The sequence below is a fragment of the Meles meles genome, chromosome 5 (assembly GCF_922984935.1).
Source record: "Meles meles chromosome 5, mMelMel3.1 paternal haplotype, whole genome shotgun sequence".
NCBI classification, from domain to species: domain Eukaryota; kingdom Metazoa; phylum Chordata; class Mammalia; order Carnivora; family Mustelidae; genus Meles; species Meles meles.
The window spans coordinates 153791500-153811803 of record NC_060070.1 but is presented as its reverse complement, the minus strand read 5'-3'; the positions used below and the strand labels follow the sequence as shown (position 1 = coordinate 153811803).

The following is a 20304-nucleotide window of genomic DNA, read 5'->3' as shown; positions in this document are numbered from 1 at the left end:
CCTGGAACCCTTAAAATGTAGACATTCCAGACAAGGGCAAAACTCTACCAGTGATGGTATGTTACCCGCAAGTCTGTTTGGCAGTAAGAAAAATTAAAAGGCTCAGTTAAAATGACCAGAGATGTTCGATAATTTTCGCACGTCGCCAGAGAAATCAAGACGGCCTAGTGTCACTGTAAGAACATGCACAGCACATTCACACACACAGACACAATAGAGACTCTTTTATGGGCCATTTCACGGTGTCTTTTGACTGACCCTCACCCTGCATGCACACACAGACAAAACCTCAAGGTAGAAATGAATTAAAAAGTGAGTTGCAGGAATGCCTGGGTGGCTCAGTCAGTTAAGTGTCTACTTTTGGCTCGGGTCATGATCCCAGAGTCCTGTCCCGCATCAGGGTCCTTGCTCAGCGCGGACCCTGCTTCTCCCTCTGCCTGCTGCTCCCTGCTTGTGCTCTTTCTCTTTCTCTGACAGATAAAGTAATCTTAAAAAAAAAAAAGTGTGTTGCTGAGTAGCATATTGGAATTCTTGCTCTCCAACTTTTTTACATTTTTCCAATTAAACTTTAGATTTTTAGGGGAACCTGGGTGGTTCATTCAGTTGGGTGTCTGATTCCTGGTTTTGGCTCAGGTCATGAGCTCAGGGTCATAAGATCGAGCCCCAGCTTGGGCTCTGCACACAGCTCAGAGTCTGCTTGAGATTCTCTCTCCCTCTCCCTGGGCTCCCCCCTCCACCTCGTGCATATGCGCACTCGTGTGCTTGCGCGTGCTCTCTCAAATAAATAGACAAATAAACAAGAAATAAATAAAATCTTTTTAAAAACCTTTAGATTTTATTTTTTAAATTTTAAATGGACTCACGACCAGAATAGATTGGCTAGCGCAGTTGATGGATGTATGATAGTCCCGTTTGGATTGTGCAGTTTTGGTACCAAGCTCTTTATCAGAAAGGGGGATAGATTACAAATCAGAAAGACCAGTTGGTTTTGAGGTACTCCCGTGATTATGGTTACGTGTGCAGTACACGCTCAAGCGTCTGGCGTGGAGAAGCCTGAGCCAGAGGCTGACTTTGGCCACGAAGGCAGACAAAACGCCACAAGAGAGGACAGGATGGGGGAGCGAGCCAGGGATGGGATATTGGGAAGATGGGAGTGTCTGAGGAACAATGCTCCAGAAAGAACCTACAAGTGGTAACTGATCAACCGACATCTTCCTTAGAAGAGAAAACCGTCTTTCCTACAATCCGGGTGTAGTGTGGATTTCAAGAACATGATCTTACCAAAGTTGAGGAATCACTGCCCTCAGGAAATTATCTTCTCAGGACTCTGCAATAGATATGAAGCTGTGAGTCACGTAGAATTTTCTTTAGGATTCCTCCTAACACTCCTAACAAATTGAAAAACCCACACTGTTTACAGGTTGTAGTGTGACATGAAAACATTTCTCTCTTATGAATAACTACGTATTTACAATATGTATAGAATTCAAATTAAGGAGTGAAGATATTTGGAGGAAAAATGAAAGAGTGTGATCTTCTTGGAACATGTTTGGCAGAATCACCAGGGGATAGGGGAGAGTGGAAGGTGTGTCTTCCTGGGCCTGTCGCTGTGTGAAACCCAGAGGCGGGGAATTGCTTGGAAAGGAACATTTACTTGGGGTGGAGCGCACCCCCTAGAGTTTGTAAGGCAATTCCCGGGACAACTGGTGATTGGGCAGGACTTCCAATGTTGCCCACATTTACGGGATGGGAGAGATGCACGGTTCCGAAACTCCTGAAGTAAAACTTTCACAGTGCCTCTTGATTAACACGGCAGTCTGGTTTCCTGAAAGGGGTGCGTTATTTGCCACAAACACTGAATTAACACAAACCAAACCAGTCACCTCTTTTGTGATGGAGAATAGCCATTCTCCTTCACTCAGATCTCTTGCTTTGCCCTGAGGTCTCCCTGTGCAATATTTCCTTCTGGCTTAGGTCAGCCGTCACAACTATTTTACCTGACGAACTGGGTGCCATGATCAAATTCAGGAGGACTCATCAAAGTTATCATTGTTATGGGGACTGTGGATTTAAAACTCCCTGGGGAAGAAGGTAGGATTGTCCCACAAGCACAAAGCGATTGCCCACGTCGGGGACAAGGTGCCTCTGCGTTCTTTGACTCTCCCCTAAGTTCCTAGAACACCTGCTCTGCATCTTTTGTGGCCTTTCCAAGAGGCGGTGCTCTGACAACACCACCAGAGTCTGAGCTCAGGGCCAGTGGGATGGGGAACTTTTCCTGCACTCTAGTCACTTCTTTGATTTTGGAGTCCAAAACAGGGCCGCGTGGCAGGGAGCAGGTCCGCCTTCTCAGCTCGCACCCACCTTGAGCACCTCTCAGTCCTCCCAGAGACGGTGAAGGGACAGAGGGCGGCCTGCTTCTTTGGCTGGGACGGATTGTCCCCGACCTGACAGACCTGTCACCAGACCTGTCACGAGGGGGCGGTCACCTGCGCCATTCACAGGGCTCAGGACCAGCAAATTATTAGTGCCGCTGCTCATTGCTGGGCAATCGTGTGTTCTCCGTTCCAGAGGAGAAACCGTCCTCCCAGGAAGCGCTCGAGCAGGCTGACGTTTCCAGATTTCCTAGGCCTTTAATTTTAAACTTTCCCTCACCTCCAGGAGAGACCCTCTTGACCTGGTTCCGGATGCTAGTTTGGGGTGCCCGGAAGGCGAGGTGGGTGTGGGTGGACTGTGTCAGGAGCTGCCCTCCCAGGTCAGAGGGGTTCTGGCTCTCGGAACGCACATTTTCCCCACAGCGCGGTTTTTGTGGAGTGTGAGACTTTACAGACACAGCAGCGCTTGCTCCGGGTGGATGGAAAACAAAAACACCGACTTTGAGCAAATGAGCTTCAACTACTACTTTGTATTCCAAAATGCCTATCTAGGGAGTTCGCCGAGAGAGCATCTCCCTCGCAACAACAGGAAACTGTAGACAGAAACCTGGAGTTTTTTCACTCAAAGATCAAAAGGTGTCTGCCCTAGGAGATGCTGGGGAAACCAGGAAATGGAGGTGCTGGGGATCGAACCCAGGGCCTCGTGCATGCTAAGCACGCGCTCTACCACTGAGCTACACCCCCCCACACGCTTTCTCCCTTTTTCTGTTTTTTCCTTTTTTTCAAAAGCGTTTTAATCACAGTCATCTACCTCCCCTGGAGTCCCGAGGACCTGAAGCTGCTAACAAAAAGACTCTTTATATACAGCTCCCTTATTTCGGAAGCCCCTAGATTGCATTCTCTTTCCAGCTGCATGAAGAGGAAGGCAATGACGCTGGACAGAAAGGCACCTGCCCGAGACCCATTCATGCTGGTCAGCCCACCCTGAAACGGGGGCCACGCAAAGCTTTAAGAGAAGAGCCGGGTCCCAGCTCTGTTGGAGGAGTGTGGAAACAGTGTGAGACAGCTAGTCCCCTCCTTAATTTCCTAATACGGATCCCCACAAGGAACCAAGGCTGCGCAAAGAACTTGCAGTCTCCCGGGTTGGAGCAGGGAAATCACAAGAGGAGCCTGGACTGTCTCTCCCTGCCCGAAGGTAACCAAGTGCTCGGCAGGTGAAGGTTCGCTTAAGGACGCACGAGCCACTACACGAATCTTGGAAGCACTGAGCGTTAACATTAACCAAGAGACAGGGGCGCCTGGGTGGCTCAGTCGGTTCAGCATACGGCGCTGGATCCCGGCCGCGAGCCCGAGCCCCGCGCTGGGTGGAGGGGGGGCTCCCTCGAACAGAAATAAACGCACGAACTGAACGTCTGAGTCCTCTGAGGAGGGAGAAGTTTTCTTTGCAACGGTCTGCGCGTTAGTAAGTGTTGGACCACCGAGTCTCGTCTTCGGTGGAGGGAACCTGAGTTCAAAACAAAGATGCACCTACGCCTACCTCGTTGCGGTTGGGAGGGACTGATTTTTAGTGTGTTGCGCGAGGAATGGGCTTACAAAGAACAGATGCGTTTCTTTCCCTTCCTTCAAGTTCCCCTCGGAAATGACTTCTGGAAGAGGTGCACTGTCCACAGGCGCTTGTTTCCTAATCCCCTCCCCGCCTCCGGCCCTGGGGCGCTCAGGACCCGAGAAGCGCGCGCGGGGCCGTGAGGACGCCCCTCTCCAAAGACGCGGGGCGCAGCGGTTTCGGAGAGGAGGGACTGACGCACTCCTTGCCCCTCATCTCACACCGGTCCTGTGGAGTAGGTTCACCGCAGCCTCACCTCCGCACCAGGCCCGGGATTTCCTGGGCACCGCTGCTGGCGCCCGCCTCCCTCCCTCCCGCCCTCCTCCCTCAGTCCCCCACCCCTTCCTCTGATCCTGTGCAGGTGCGGGTCTTTGCACGGCCTGCGCCGCCTCTCACAGATTTCTAAGGGCGCCGCAGATCGGAGAAGGACGCGGAGGACCAGGAGAACACTCGGTCCTGAGACCGCCCTGGGGCGGAGGGGCAGGCGGTGGGCGGCGAGCAGGGAGCGCAGCGGCTGCAGCTCGGAACACCCGTCTCTTCCCGGGAGCGTTCCCGAAGCAGGAGCGTCGCGCCGAGCGGACCCTGGCCCTTCCGCAGAGTCCCGCACCTGCGGACGCTCGCCGCAGCCAGCGGGGTGGGGCCCGCAGGCGGTGCGCGGGCGGGGGTGTAGCTCAGTGGTAGAGCGCGTGCTTAGCATGCACGAGGCCCCGGGTTCGATCCCCGGCACCTCCACGATTGCCCGGGTTTCCTTGCGAGCTCCGTGGGCTGGGCCCTTCCCGACGTGGCTGCTTCAAGACGGTGTTCTCTTTTCTTGCCAGGCATGTGTGGGCGGATAGGGAAGAGCAGAGAGTAGGGAAAGAAAGTGCAAGTTTTCTTCTCTATTGACAAAATAGCGCGAGAAAAAGGAAGAGGTCCAGCGGATTTTGTCCGAGGACGTTTCAGTCTTTTTGTCTTTCCATTGCCCTTTGTCTTTCCTGTTCCTGCAAACTTAACGCTCATTCATTGCAATTCCGAACGCCGCAGCGACAGTACCCGAGGCACTCAGATCTCCTCCCGACTTGCTTGTGCCCAGACAGCCAGGTCCTGCCAGGGCGAAAGGAGTCAAAGCCACCGAGTTCCTGTAAAAATGAAGAGGTCCCCAGGGCCCCCCACTGGAGGTGCCGGGGATTGAACCCGGGGCCTCGTGCATGCTAAGCACGCACTCTACCACTGAGCTACACCCCCTCCGGTGCGGTGCCTGCGGGCCCCACCCTGCTGGTTGCGGGGATCATCTCCAGGTGCACGAGACTGGAGCGAAAGGGTCAGGGTCCGCCCCGTGCAACCCCACTGTTGGGAAACCCTCCAGAGAAGAGACGTTGCATTCCTGTGCGACCGGGTTACAAAGGAATATGCGGAACTCAAGGAGATTCCGGGGGGGCGGGGCGGGGGAGGGACGCCTTTCACAATCTCTGGTATGCGATGAAAGTCATTGAGAAGTATCATGACCCGCTCCGCAGACCAGACTCCCGGCAGGGAAGGTCTGACTCCCCCGGCCAGGTAAGAACCTGCCGGCCGCAGGGTTTGATGATGGGACGGGGATGTGGAACGCCGGCCGGGCGGAGCGCTGTAAAGGCCGGTCCCGGCAGACTCAGGTTCTTGAGAGCTGGGCGCCCGCCTCTCTCGGCTTCCTGGGTTTGCAGCTGCACGACTCCAGACCCTGCGTCTGTGCTCGCGCGCCGTCTCCTGTGTGTGTCTGCCCAAATTCCCTCTCCCCGTAAGGACACCAGTCGGCCTGCGTTAGGACCTGCCCTCAGGACCTCATCTGGGCTAGATGACACCAGCAAAGACCCTATTTCCAAATCAAGTGATATTCTGAGGTTCCGGGAAGCCCATGACTTTGGAGGGAGGGCGCCATCCACCCCGCACAGCTACCCTACAGCATGAGATGTGTTCATCGTGGTTTTCTGTCTGTCTCCGAATTTGAGTAACAGGGAAGTTAAATACGACTTAAAGAGGCTTGTGAGGTGCCAGGGAAGCTGCAACATTATTTACGAAACAGGGCTGACCCTCACCAAAACTTAATGATACCAAAGCAGAACAAAACCCCAACAAACCCCCCGTCAGCACCAGTGTTGGAGGGACACAGAGATTAAAGCACCGAGAAGCTTCGGAGAGAGCATTGCTGAAACCCAAGTTCAGCGGCCGGTCTCTTTTTTTTTTTTAAAGATTTTATTTATTTATCTGACAGACGGAGATCACAAGTAGGGAGAGAGGCAGGCAGAGAGAGAGAGAGAGAGAGAGAGAGAGAGAGAGAGAGAGAGAAGCAGGCTCCCTGCTGAGCAGAGAGCCCCATGCGGGACTCGATCCCAGGACCCTGATATCATGACCTGAGCTGAAGGCAGCGGCTTAACCCACTGAGCCACCCAGGTCAGCGGCCGGTCTCATGAAAGGCCAGTACTCGACAGATGAGTTGTGACTGGAAAGAGATATGACCTTTATTCAGGAGGCTGGCGCCAGGGGAGAAGGCAGACTCTGGTGCAGAAGCTGACCCTGAGGTTTCTGCCTGGCCGGGGCGGGGGGGGGGGGGGGGGGGTATAGTTACTCAGTTAAGGGGCGCAGTGGTCTATGGCATTCTTGATGACGATCGTGCTAGCGACGGACGTTATTGTAGTGCTGGAGGCTGTGCAAGACGGTTCGGTTCCTTGGTCTTCCCGTGACTCTGGTGATACGGAATTGTCTCCCTTCACCCCCTTTCTTCTTGCTATTTTCTGCTCCTTGACAACAGTGGACCGTCCTACCCAGGGTGATTGGGACCACGTCAGAGAGAAATGAGCCACAAGTAGCCCCTGGATTCATCAGCTTTTTCACCCAAGCTACCACTTTGCAATATTATTGAGGAGAAAGGAAGGTGAAAATGAGAAAAAGAAAAAAAAAGAAGCCCATGCAAAGACATATGCCGCCCACTTCTGAAGTCCCTTTCTGTCCTTGCTGTTACTCTCTGTTTTAGTCTGTGTGACCTTCGTTGCAGACTTTTTCTCTACCCCAAGTCCAGCCGTCAGGACTGGTGTTCCGAGCTAGTTTGTGACCTCGGTGGGCATTACCAGCAGGAACTATGACGCTTCCTTTCATTTTAGTCTATTCCATCTAAGAAACAATGTAGAGAGGTTTCAGAAAGCTCCAAACTCTGAGTCAGGAAGCGTTATCCTCAGTTTTGCATTTTCATGAGGCTAGGAAGAGGAGGGGCTTGGAGAATGGGTAGTGGGAAGGGCTCAAAATTGCCCATTGATATCAGAAGATAAGGAGGTTTTACGATGTTTAATTGTGAGCTTTTAATCTTCCGGCTGGGAATGAGATGTTTTATTGTTATTGTATTAACCTGCATTGTTAATTCATGTGCAGGTGTTCTCAATGCTAACACAGAGCCTAAAATCACACAATGGTGGCAGGAATTTTCTGTTCCTTGCTTCTAATACAGAAGTAAATTGACCTAAAAACAACAAAAACCCAGAAGAAATCCTGTCCTTCCCTGTCCCTCACTCCCACATCCAAACGTGGCTCCAAATTTTGTGTCAATCTACATTTTCTTGTATCCTCAAATCTGTCTTTCCATTTTCATGTGTTCACCCGCCTCAGCCTCCTAAGGGTCTCTGAAATTGCTTCCCGCCTGCGAGGGGTGGGGTGGGGGGGCTGGATCCAAGACTCGCTGGGTTGCCCGTGCTCCACCCACAGTTCTCTCGCTCCCTGCGGCTCTGGCCTTGCTCCCTCAGAGTCTTGGCTTCGGGGACAGGAAGCTGTGTGGGAGGAGACGCACCTGTAAGAGAAAGCCCGGCTTGGTTAGCCTCCGTCTAAGAACGAGGAATACTCGGGGGAAAGGAAAGCCTGGCTATAACAGCGGCTGGAGTTCTGAAACCTCACGCTGGGAGAGGAAACCCTCACCCACTGGGCTATGCCGCTCCATAGGCAAAGACATCGTGGAAATCTAACCGAGTGGACTTTTGCCTCGTACTTTCTCCTTATTCCAGGTTTCCACACCGACTTGGCTCCCACTTGTACCTGAGATGATCAAACCAGAATCATCGCTGCTCTGACATAACTACACACGGGGTTTCAGAAGACTTGGCTTCCCGGGTTTGTGCGGGAGCTGCCTGTTCACAGGGGCCCAGACCCCCCGCTCGTGTTCACCTCGTGTGCCAGCAGCACGGAGAGCAGCAGGGCAGCTGCGGACTAGGCATGTCCGATCTTCCTGTGGGACAAAGGTCTTCAGGGCCTTCTCTTTCTCAAGAAGGGGGACCTTGTCCATTGTGTGTGTGGTGTGTGTGTTCAGAAGATGGGGAGAACGATACAGTAGTTATCTGTATCAAAAGTAGATATATCTCCTTTTGGGTGAAATCCTGCCAATAATCACTCCAGTCTTAGGGTGCTTGGTTTTTCCAGGCTAGTGGCTCTCAGAGTGGTTGATTAACAGAACCACCTGGGAGATTTTAAATCATAGAAATTATTGACTGATTCTTCTCTGGATTTCGGCTCAGGTCATGATCTCAAGGTCGTGGGTTGGAGCCCTGCTGGGAACCCTGTCTTGAGCACCCAACGTGGGGCTCTGCACTCAGTAGCAAGTCTGCTGGAGTCTTTCTCCGTCCCTCCCTGATCCCCACTTCACCACTCCCTTTCCTCTCAAAAAAACCTTAAAAACAACAATAACAAGGTTCCTGTGGGAGTTGACTGTCCCACAAAACATTGGCCAGACTCAAAGCTACTCTTTGCGTCTTACATGACACAGTTCAGGACTTCTCTAGGCCTGCAGAGGTTTTGTAAGGTCTTAGATCTTTGTGAAGGCTTTACAAAACCTAGTGTCCCAGCTCACGTATTTCCTCTTTGATCTTTCTTTCTTTAAGGGAGGATTCTGTCCGAACAAAGCTCTATAATGAACTGTAGCTTTTCCTTCCTTTTCTTCTCCCTCTTCTTTGTAAGGGTCTCCGGAGCCCAGAGCGGAAGCATCCGCTAGCTGGGGCTACACCAGGGATTACCAGAGCAGTGATGGTAAAACACCCCGTGTTTCATTCGTGACCAAGTTTTGCAATCAGTTCATTCCTCTTCTGTTGAATCCCCCCTCCCTTAGCTTAAAATTTGAGACCAGCACCATGTCACCCATCTGACTGTGTCTTCTTTCTCACCAACATTATTACTTTATTCCACTTCTTTCCTTTTTCTCCCACCTGGACCGAAGTTCCCCGAGGTGATGCGCTGCTAACCTTCTATATATTTGCACGATCTTATGGGTTATCAAAAATCAGAATAGCAAAATTAAAACCACGTAATCAATAAAATAGTAGCTAGTAAGCGTTTATTGTGTATATAATAACAGCTATGAACTGGGAGATTTCACATTTAAAGCCAATGTGAAGCTCAGGGCATGACAGCACGGGATTTGGCTTATAATGTGAAAAGGAGGAAGCTGTTTAGTTCTTATGGTAATTGGTTATTGCAGTGGGGGGTTCCAGATGGCAAGGGATTGCTTAAGGGTGATTATTTTACACTGGTTTTAGGAAGATGGCTTATTTCTTTTATGATTATCAGAGGCGTTTACATAAAGTAACCTAAGTTTCCCTTGTGTTCATGTGATAAGCTAGATTTAGTTTGGCTTATGTGGCTGAGATTGTTTTGTCTGCTCAGGCAATTTTCCCGTCTGGTCTGGGTTTTGTACTTAATTTTAACAGGGTCTTCCTTGCCTTGTAGTCACAACAGAAGTTGAGAGAAAAGGAAATTGGAGTCAGACGTGCACATCCCAGCTGGGATGCTCTGTGGTGCAGAACTAGAGCTGGTGCTCTTGTAGACTTCTGGTGAGCAGACGGGGCCTCTTAGTGGCAGAAATGCTCTTTGGTCTAGCATTCAGATACCCTTCTTACGACATAAAAAAGTTTCGGGCTAGGATTTTGTGGAATAGGGATGTTAAATGCAGTAAGCCTTGTTCTACCAACTGTTTGATCCTGTAACGGTGCAGAAATCAGTGCAAGCCTCCGTCGTTGGGATTTCCTGTAGTCTAGGGTCTATGCAGGTGTGCAGCTCGTGCAGGGAGACCAGGTTTAGGCATGGGTTCCTTCAATACAGCCTTTCTCTCTCCCCTTCCAAGCTGTACACATCTGAGTTTCATCGGCACAAGGAAGACAAGAAGGAGCGAGAGAGAACGAAAGATCGCGCTCACTTAGGATCTCTGGAAGGAGACCAATAAGCGTGTATGGCCACATGAATAAGCTCCTGCTGCTTTCTGCCGTGTCACAGTTCACTGAGGAACAGGACCGGGAAAGAAAGAGGAGGGGCAGCTGGCTGGCTCCGGCCGGCCGTGAACCATGCAGCTCTTGCTCTTGGAGTTGTGTGTTCCAGCTCCACATGGCGGCTGGGGGGGGGGGCAGATTACTTAAAAATAATATCTTTTTTAAAAAGAAAGAAATGAAAGGGTAAAGGAAAGAAAAGCAGGCCACTGTGCAATGTCTGTTAGATGTTCTTTTTTGTATCCTCAGTTGAACGTGTGTGAAGGCTGAGGAGCAGAAAACCATTGATTTTTCTCTGCCCTCATTTTCCTTACACACACACACACACAGGGAGAGACAGACAGACAGACACTTCAGTAAGCCAGAATAATCACCAAATGTGTCAGGATGTCAATCCCAACTTCCGAGGGAGGAAGCAGGGGAAAGACCCTTCTCCAGGAATGCGGTGCTTTCTGAACCGAACTCTGGGGAAACGATAAGTGTCTGAAGTCCGAGGTGTGGTGGAAACAAGCCAGGAAAGCCGTGGACTAAAAGGTCCACCAGTCCCAGATCCCCAGTTTGGAAGGTTCACACGTGCCGTCAAGGAATTCTTCCCATAGCATGTCAGCTGACAGCAAACCTCCTCTGCTATCACGGTCCCCAGTAAATCTGCCAGAGGACCCGGGGAGGAGAATCAGAACTGGCCGCCTTCCGTCTTCCCCGCCTTCGCTAGCAAACGCTTAACGCTTTCAAGTCTTTAAATGAAAACCCGCTGGAAACATGTTCGTCAGTATTACAGGAGGCTCTTAGATGAAGAGCCTTAGGTCTTGAAGTCAGTGAGATGTTTGATGACACGCTGAGCTGAAAGCCAGCTTTCCAGAACAAATGGCTTTTCCTCTGTCTTTCCCAGACCAGCCATTCCTACTTGCTTCGAGGTGTCGGGACTTCCGAGTTTTCCAGCCCACGCCGACACCAGGTGGAGGCGTCCAGGCTCTTCGACTTCATTCTTTCGAGTATCCGCATCCATCGCGGCTTTCTCGCTGTGTCAGCGGGTTCGGAGCTAAGGGAGTTTGCCAGCCTCGCTGGGTGGCCCAGCTTTGCTCGCTGCCCTGCACCTGCCCTCGCTCTCGCCCCGCCCCTGTTCATTCCTCCAGTCCCGGGCCCGGGCGAGGGGTGGGGGTGGGGGGAGTCACTTCGAGAGAGTTGAAGTGGCTGTTGTTTGTAAAACCCTTTGTGGACATAATTGTCCAGAGAGGGACAGAGAGGGAGAGTGGAAACAGACTGAGGCCCGGCGCTGAGAGGGGGACGCCAGAGCCAGCAGGTGCCAAGTTTAGTGACTGGTCCCCCTGAGGCCGGGCTGGCTGGGGTCCAGAGGCGCGTGGAGCTGAACCGTTACCGCTGCGGTCTGCGCAGGAGATGTTCTTGGAGCTTCCCTGGTGGAGGCAAGTAGCTGTCCCCCAGCACTCTGCTCGTGAGCGGGCCCTGGAGCGGGTCACCCGAGTGCGGACGCCTGAGATCCGGTTTACAATCTGGTTACCCGGCGATTACTTACTACCCAGTGTAGTAATTTCACAAAGAGCAACATTCAACCCGGTAGACACTCTGCAGGCCAATTCTAATAGTCTGAAAAATGGGAAAACGGAAGTAATATTTTACCAAACAGGAGAGACAGAGGGAAGTGAGGGGGTGTAGCTCAGTGGGAGAGCGCGTGCTTCGCATGTACGAGGCCCCGGGTTCAATCCCCGGCACCTCCACTGCCCGTTTTCTCCACGACTTTTCTTGTTTTCGCGTTTCTTCCCTGCGGCTTACGGCTCCGGCTCCGGCTCCCGGCACCCGCAGCTGCACACAGAAGACAAATGGGAGGAAGCTCGAAAGAAGGGACCAAGCCCACCAGAAGCTCCTCCTTCCGAAGCCATTCCCACCCGCAGGTTCTAAGTACGTTTTATTGGGTCCAACCATAAAGGGCAGGACAGAAACAGGACAGACTGGAGGCAAACAGAAATCTACACCCTCCCTCAGTGTCGGTTCTCTGAGCGGTCAGCTGTGCTCATCCGACCTGGGTGTCTGGCAGGAGGAGGACAGCTGTTCTCCCAAGGTCTGGGGGTCTGGTCCCCTCTCCACTCGCCCCGCGCGCGTGCCCTGTGCGCGCAACCACCGCCAATCACCGCGCGCGCAGCTGAGGTGCGGGGGCGGGGAACCCGGGGGATCCCAAGCCTTCCACTGAGCGATTGTGCGCATAAGCGACTGTTCCACCCCAAACAGCGGCGCTTCGGGACCGTGGACGCTGCCAGCGCGAACGTTGAAAAGACAATTGGAAGCTTCGAGGCTGGAGGCTCTCAGACCACAGGAAAAGCTTGATTTGGGAAATTAGGCGTAAGGTATTAAAGGCATTTTGCTCGACGCCGGATTTGGGGAGAATGGTTGTTCTTGTAGATGGCCAATTGAGTCTCACCGGAGATTTCCACCTGCCACGTGGCAGAAAACATCCAAATCTGTGCACACACGCAGCTGAGATAAGGTCGTGAGGAGCAGAGTTCTTTCCCTCCCACACGTCTTACTCTGCGCACTGAATTCTAGTTTCTTGTGTTTGAAATATTTTCCAGGCCCAAGATGGAGCCGCTTCGGGGGGGGGGGGGGGGGAGGGGTGCCACGTCAGCAAACCTAGACTTAGGTTTCCACGACCCTGTGGATGACCTGCTTGGCCAGACCTGCAGAATACCCGCCCATTCCCCAAACGCCCGGCTAGCTCCGGGCCTCCCTGCCCTAAACAAGGCTGAATCAGAAATCTTCTGTTTGTCACTTCCTTGTCCTTTCTTCTTCTTTTTAAAAATTCTTTCTCCTATAAAAGATTCCTGCCTTCTACCCCATTTTGCAGTTCTCTTACTGTCCACATCATGAAGTGTTAAAGAAAGTCTGCATCACCTCAACTGTCTTCTGCAATCATTTTTAACACTTGTTTTTAGAACTTTAAGGAAAGTCATAAAGTGGAATCCCTGAGTTATCGCCACACCAGAGATCCCAGAGAGAGATGCAACCCAGAGGCTGTGTGTGTGTGTGTGGTTGTGGGGGTAGGGGGAAGAGTAAGGGCAGACAGATGTGTGAGTTTCTTGTGTTTCCTAAAACAAACACTGTCCTACACAGAAGGAGCCAGAACACTATAGGACTGCTTTTTTCTAAAGACCAGTCTAGGGGCACCTGGGTGACTCAGTGGATTAAGCTGCTGCCTGCAGCTCAGGTCATGATCTCAGGGTCATGGGATTAAGCTGCTGCCTGCAGCTCAGGTCATGATCTCAGGGTCATGGGATCGAGCCCCGCATGGGGCTCTCTGCTTGGCAGGGAGCCTGCTTCCTCTGCCTCTCTGCCTACTTGTGATCTCTGTCAAATAAATTAAAAAAAATCTTTTAAGGATGAGTCTAGGCTGGGTGTATGTATCAAAACGAGTTCTATTTTCATTTCCTTTTGGATGCCAGTTTGTGTATCAACAGAAAGAAACAGCAGAAACTGTAAATGCTGAGTTTCAAGAGACAGAGCAAGGCTTGAGTCGTGTGCACACAGAAGAGCTCCCTCAAAGGCAATTGGGCCAGAAAGGGTGGGATCGGCCATTCACGCAGGAAAATGGAACAGGCAAGACTCCAGACTCCACGCAGGATGCCATTTATACAGCCTGCGCTGTGACCACCCAACGCACCCGCGTCCGGGGGTGTTGCTTTTGGACTCTCCAGGCTAAGAACCGCTTTTAGGAATCCATGGCTATTTCAGGGCAGATGCCAAGTAAACACTGCTTTTAAATTCCTTTTTGGGTGAATTAGCTGTTCTCTCGAATTTTCCTTCTGGTAACTCTAGGCAGAGAGCAAAAGGTTGTGCTTGATAGTTTTCCCTTCCAGGAGCAACAGTGTCCTTTTTGTCTTCCTCTTCTTATTCTCACTGGATTAAACACGAAGCTTCTCCATGGCCTCAAGTACGGCAGTGGGGCAGGACCATGAAAGAAGGTCTGGAGTGCACACTGGGAGTCTGGCCGCTGTGGTCTCCTGGGGAATCTAGATGCTGAGCACCCTTTCGAGGGAAGGGAAACAGCTACTGTACACAAGGCATCAAAACCTCACCTTTGGCCCCACATGGCCACAGGGGTCAAGTGGCCCTGAGCTTGGACCTGCAGATCTGTCCTTGTCTGGCCAATCTCCGTGGTGGCATGGGTTTCCCACACCATCACCGCAGGGTCCACTGCTCCTCGGTACCAGAGACCTGTCGGCAAATGCAGAGGAGTGGGCACAAAGAAAAGACAACACTCAGAAAGTTGTCTCTGGAAATCATAGGGCCAGATGGAAAGGGAAGACAGAAAATCTTCAGCTACTCAAGGAAAGGGGAAGAGTCCGCTCCGATCACTGTTCGGGCACTGTCCGGACAGAATGAATTTGAACGTCAATGAAACATCTTCCTGAGGACGGTGACAATGTCTGGCCAGCTCGGTCACCCCGAGCGAACTCTGCAGAGAGCTTGCCTCCGGGACCTGGAATTTTACGTGGTCATCAGAGAGAAGATGGTCTTGTGACCTTTTGAGGGCCCAGAGAGACCCTTTGGAAAAGGAGAGTTAGGAATCCTCGGTTCGTATTTCTGGAAAACAAAGGAAAGGCTGGCTTGAGACTGATTTTGGACCCTGGGCTTCGTCCTCTGTGCTTCAGGGATCTTCCTGCTCCTCTCAGCTTGCTCCAAGGTCCCGGTCCTCCGCTCATTCTCGGGAAAGCATTTCCATCGCATCCGGGACAAGTCTCAGCACGGGGACGTTTACCTTGTGTCTTCGAACTCCTCCTCTCCCCGGACTTCTCTGCCTTCGAGCCTCGGAAAGGGCCGCGGGGGTCCTGCGGAAGGATACGGAGACGAGGCCTGTGCGGTGCGCCGAGGCCCGGACTCCGGTCCTTACGCGGACGCGGCGGCGCGGTGGACGTCGCGGGACCTGGCGGGACGGACGGCGCGACGGTGAGTGCCCACGCGGACCCCGGCCCGCGGCGCGTCTGCTCGGGCGGACGGAGGGGGACGGTGGAGAAGAGCGCTCGCGTCGGACCCAGAACGGCTTTCGGAGGGGACTGTCCGGAGTGAGGAGCGCGCGAGGACGCCGGGCGGGCCCGTACCGCGTCCGCATTCAGGTGCGCCGGCCGCCCCGTTCCCCGTCCGCCGGGCGCCCCGTTCCCCGTCGGCCGCCGGGTGCGCCGGGCGTCCGGAGCGCGTCTGCAGCCAGACCCGGGGCGCCGACGGCCGTGCGCTCCGCCTCCGGCCACCTTGCGTCGCACTCACGCGGGGCTGCGCAGAAATTTGTACTGCTGAGAGGCTCCCCGGATTGAAAGTCTGGCAGGTCCCGGAAGCCCAGACCTCGAGAGCTGGGAACGCAGAACCTGGTAGTTTGGACCGCGTAGCTGGGAAGGCCTCCTGTAGGAGGCGGCGGGATGAGGCGTGGGTGGATGGGGCGAGCGAGGGGGCCAGCTGGGGCTGCCGCCGGGCGAACCGGGAAGACCCTGGCCCTGGGGCCTCCCCAGCCCAACCCAGAGATGTCGGGGAAGGGTCTGCGTCTCGGCGGAAGGAATTCAGGAACAGACGGCAGCGCCGGGGGAGCGACGCGCGCGGGACAGGACACCTCGTCGCCCGAGAGCAGGGGAGAGAGACGCGGAGACGCGCCCTGGGGATTCGGTTTCTGTCTGACGGACGGTTGTTCGCTGCACGGCGGGAGTAGTCACTGCTCGGGCCCTGAAGCAGGGTCTCCTCACCGGTCCAGGGGTTTCGGGTCGTGGCGCCGCCATCTCGGGCCTGCCTGGTGGGGTCCGGCTTCTGGCGGACGCTGCCCGGACGGGCCCCGACCTTCCCCACGGCCGGCCGTGGCCGCCTCCTTGCTGGCCTCCGGGCCTGCCGCAGTGACTGCCTGCTCGGACTCCACTAACGACGTAGGGCGCCGAGGGCTGAATGTGGATCTTTAAACGCGAAGAGGGTGTGGGTGGATGGGTGGGAGGACGCGTCCGCTCGCGCCTGCTCTCTGCGTCCTCCGCGTGCAGGGAACCGCCGGAGTCTCCGAGTTTTCAGGGAGGTGACACGAAGACCTCTGTCCCACGAGAAGGTCCACTCACTGTTACCCAAACGGTGGCACTCGAGAGCGTCGCGGGGGCTCTGCAGACTTGAGCCCTTCGGAGCACGGCCTCTGCCTGCGTTTCTGGAGGGAAGACCGGCTGTTCCGGGCCGGAGCCCGCTGCGTGGGGCACTTAGTGCGGGGGGCGCCGGCTGCTCTGGGTGTGGGAGCTCCGTGCGCACATGGTTGCTTTCAAGCGTGCGAGCAGGTGGACCAAAGTCCCCGGGAGGCCAACACCTTACCTTTACTAGGCTGGCGGAAGACGTGGGGCGCATGAGCCCGGATAGCTCAGTTGGCAGAGCATCAGACTTTTAATCTGAGGGTCCAGGGTTCAAGTCCCTGTTCGGGCGGTAAGGGTCGCTCTTTTTTTTTTTTTTTTTTTTCCGTGTATTCTCACTTCCAAAGAAGTGTTAGGGGTACCTCCGTCCCTGGTCGAGGGGACTGGATCCTGGCTTGGGGAGCGGGTACTCTGTCTTTGCTTGGGGAGCGGGAGGAGTCTTTATCAAGCTATATGAAAAGTCCTGTCCTGGTTATTGATAAGGTCGCTCTGTTTCCTCCAGAAGGGGAGAGGAACTTGGATTTGAACCTGATTAATTTAAGATACCTACATATTTAAGGTACAGTCTTGTGAAAATATTTGACAACCACAGCAATCCCTGAAAACTGCTATTCTGTAGGAATCTCTAAGATTTTCTTTAAAAATTATTATTATTATGTAGCTACAGAGGAGAAGGACAGTACATAGAGTGAGAATTGAGAAGGGTTCATGCTGATTTGAAGATTGGGAACGCATTGATGGTATTCATGGAAAACCATATAGAGACCCAGAGTGATCTTGGGCTCTGGATTCATTCCAGATAGCATAATGCTTCTGGAACTTCCTTAGAAATCCCAGGAAGTGCTTAGAAATTGAGGCGAGGTTATTGCTATCTCCTCTTTGCCTTCTGCAAGAGGCTCTTGTTCTTGTTCCCAGAAATCCCCTGCCATCGATTGTGAACTTCCCAGGATTTTGTTTTGTCTGCAGAGCTGTCTCTCAGTTGTGTCATTCCGCTGCGAGACTGAGGAAGAGAGGGGTGTGAGCTGGGGAAACGGGCTGTTCTAACTTGGCTCTGTGTCCTGGCGCAGACTGCAGCGAGGCTTATGCCCAGCGCTCCTGTAAGTCATCACTGCACCGCAACAGGAGCAGGCTGGTCCCCAAGTGGGCTGTTGTGCATTCCTGACATGGAGGGGTTCTTTTCCATTCACTTGCAGCTACACCTCCAAAATTTGCCCTGAATTTTTGTGGCCAGTCATTCTTTGCCAATGTTACTGAAACGTCTGTTCAAAGGAAGGCTGTGGGATTAACTCTGAAGTTACAGAATTTTTTGACAAACTGAGGAACTCATTTTAATCAGTAGACAGAACACACCCATGACCAATATACTCTCTGCAGAAAATGCCCAAATGTGGGCCCCTGAGGTGGGGCAGCCCATGAAGTGTCTAACTCTTGGTTTCAGGTCTGGTCACGATCCTACGGTCTTGGCATTGAGCCCCACATTGGGCTCTGTGCTCAGCGTGGAGTCTTCTTGAGCTTGTCTCTCTCCGTCTCCTTCTGCCCCTCCTGTTCTTGCGTCTTTCTCTAAAATAAATAAAGTCTTCAAAAAGAAAACCCCCAAACATGAAGTGTATGTCTAACCCATCTATGCCCTGAGGGAAAACAGAAGCCTTCTGTGCCTTTTTGGAAGGACTCCAGGCCCATTGAAGGCATTCAAATGTTTGTTTAATGATGCTCCCGCTTTCCATTAGGATCTTTGGCAAATCCCCACAATGACATCATAGGTCAGTTGTCAGAACTTACATCAAGTGATTTTTTTCATGTCTGCAATTTGGAGTAAGGAAGTACCAGAAAGAACAGAACAGAGTAATCATGAGGGATGGATTTAGAGGAATACAAGGCCTTTTCAGTTAGGACATGTGGTCGTCCTGTGCCAGAAAGTTCTTACTTCCCTTTTATGGCAGGGGAATGGAAGAAGAACTCTGTTACTTGCCTATCCAATCCAGTTTTCTCAGGGATCCCTTATAATACAGCAATATTAAAGGGAGGATATAAAACATTTTCAATATTAAAGGAAGAACTAAAACACTTTAAAGATTTTTGTTTATTTATTTGATAGAGAGAGATCACAACTATGCAGAGCAGCAGGCAGAGAGAGAAGGGGAAGCAGACTCCGGGCTCCCTCCTTCCCAGGACCCTGAGATCATGATCATGACCTGAGCTGAAGGCAAGAGGCCCAACCTACTGAGCCGTCCAGGTGCCCTGAAATAAAACACTTTAATAGTTAGAAGGAAATACAGGGGAAACCTGGAAACTAGTTCATACAAGTAACCTGGGAGAGGCCAGAAGGTGATGCGGTTCTTCAGGTTGCTGTGACCAACGTCAGTGGTTGTGAAGATGAGGCTGGGAGTGGGGAACCCTGAGGGAGGAACTCAGTGTGTCATGAGAAGTCATACTTGTCTTCCTCGTAGGCATTAACTCAAGGATTACTTCGCAGTGGACTCATTTAGGAAAACACTTAAGAATTTGCTCCTCCTTACTTCCCAGTCAGAGGAAAGGACGTATATCACATCACATGTTATAGGGGGTCTGCACACACACATGCACGCGTGCTCGCCCACCGCTCATTCGCAGGCTGCCGTCCGTGGAGTACCTGATTCTAACAGTGGTCCGCAGTAAATGCTGAACTCACGATTGAAATAAGATTTTGTTTTGCTTTACAGACTACGTTATCCAGTACTTTATAATGCTATCCTGGAAGCTGAAATTCACTTCTTGAAATTGAGCTTCATTGCTGTTGTTACACATGCCGTCATAGAAAAATAGCAAGGGAGGAAAAATTTTTAGTGAGGTAAATTACATGCATTAAAAACCATAGCCATAAAAAAATAAATACATAAAAGCCATAGTCATTCTTACTTGAAAGAATCATTTGTCTGGCTAAAGTCAGGAGCAACAGGAATGACATGAGAAGAAAAAGAGGCATCATATCAAAAAATATTCCATTGCTGGGCGCCTGGGTGGCTCACTGGGTTAAGCCTCTGCCTTTGGCTCAGGTCATGATCTCAGGGTCCTGGGATTGAGCCCCGAATTGGGCTCTCTGCTCAGCAGGGAGTCTGCTTCCTCCTCTCTCTATGCCTACTTGTAATCTCTCCCTGTCAAATAAAAAAATAAAATCTTTTTTAAAACTTACAACATCATGTTCTGATAATACAATTACATTTATGTTACACTTATGTTCTGATAATACAGTTTGCTCTATCAAAAGACAGAAGCAGGGGCGCCTGGGTGGCTCAGTGGGTTAAGCCTCTACCTTAGGCTCAGGTCATGATCTCCTGATCTCCTGACCTCAGGATGGAGCCCCGCATAGCATCCATAGCATCGGGCTCTCTGCTCAGTGGGGAGCCTGCTTCCCTCCCTCTCTGCCTGCCTCTCTGCCTACTTGTGACCTCTCTCTTTGTCAAATAAATAAATAAAATCTTAAAAAAAAAAGAAGCAGCTAAAAACCCATATAAGAGAAAGTTCATACAAAGGCTAAGCAGGAAATAAATATCTACCAGTGTATTAGTTACCTGTTGTTGCATAAGAAATTACCCCATCTTTTATGATTGGTCCCTCAAATTGTGCAATTCTTCTGCCTCATTCTAGTCATTAGAAAAGAGTCATTAGGTCCAGTCTATATTCAAGGGAAGGGAAATTAGTTTCCTCTTCTTGAAGAGAGGAGTTATCAGACAGAGATCACAAGCAGGCAGAGAGGCAGGCAGAGAGAAAGGGGGAAGCAGGCTCCCTGCTGAGCAGAGACACCCCCTCCCCCAAGCAGGGCTTGATCCCAGGACCATGGGATCATGACCTGAGCCAAAGCAGTGACTTTAACCCACTGAGCAACCCAGGTGCCCCTATTTTATATACATTCTTAAAACACCATGACAGGCAGTAATCAATTAGAAGGACATATAGGGGAG

The 20304-nt window shown here is 52.0% G+C and overlaps 5 non-coding genes across 5 annotated transcripts; 3 read left to right on the top strand and 2 right to left on the bottom strand.

Moving 5' to 3' along the window:
* Nucleotides 1-3044: 3044 nt before the first annotated feature.
* TRNAA-AGC lies at nucleotides 3045-3116 on the bottom strand. Its single transcript has one exon. It is a non-coding gene; the product is annotated as a tRNA-Ala (tRNA).
* A 1519-nt stretch (nucleotides 3117-4635) lies between these two features.
* On the top strand, nucleotides 4636-4707 carry TRNAA-AGC. The gene has a single exon. It is a non-coding gene; the product is annotated as a tRNA-Ala (tRNA).
* Nucleotides 4708-5127: 420 nt separating this feature from the next.
* Nucleotides 5128-5199, bottom strand: TRNAA-AGC. The gene has a single exon. It is a non-coding gene; the product is annotated as a tRNA-Ala (tRNA).
* A 6682-nt stretch (nucleotides 5200-11881) lies between these two features.
* Nucleotides 11882-11953, top strand: TRNAA-CGC. The gene has a single exon. It is a non-coding gene; the product is annotated as a tRNA-Ala (tRNA).
* Nucleotides 11954-16585: 4632 nt separating this feature from the next.
* On the top strand, nucleotides 16586-16658 carry TRNAK-UUU. The gene has a single exon. It is a non-coding gene; the product is annotated as a tRNA-Lys (tRNA).
* The last annotated feature ends 3646 nt before the right edge of the window (nucleotides 16659-20304 follow it).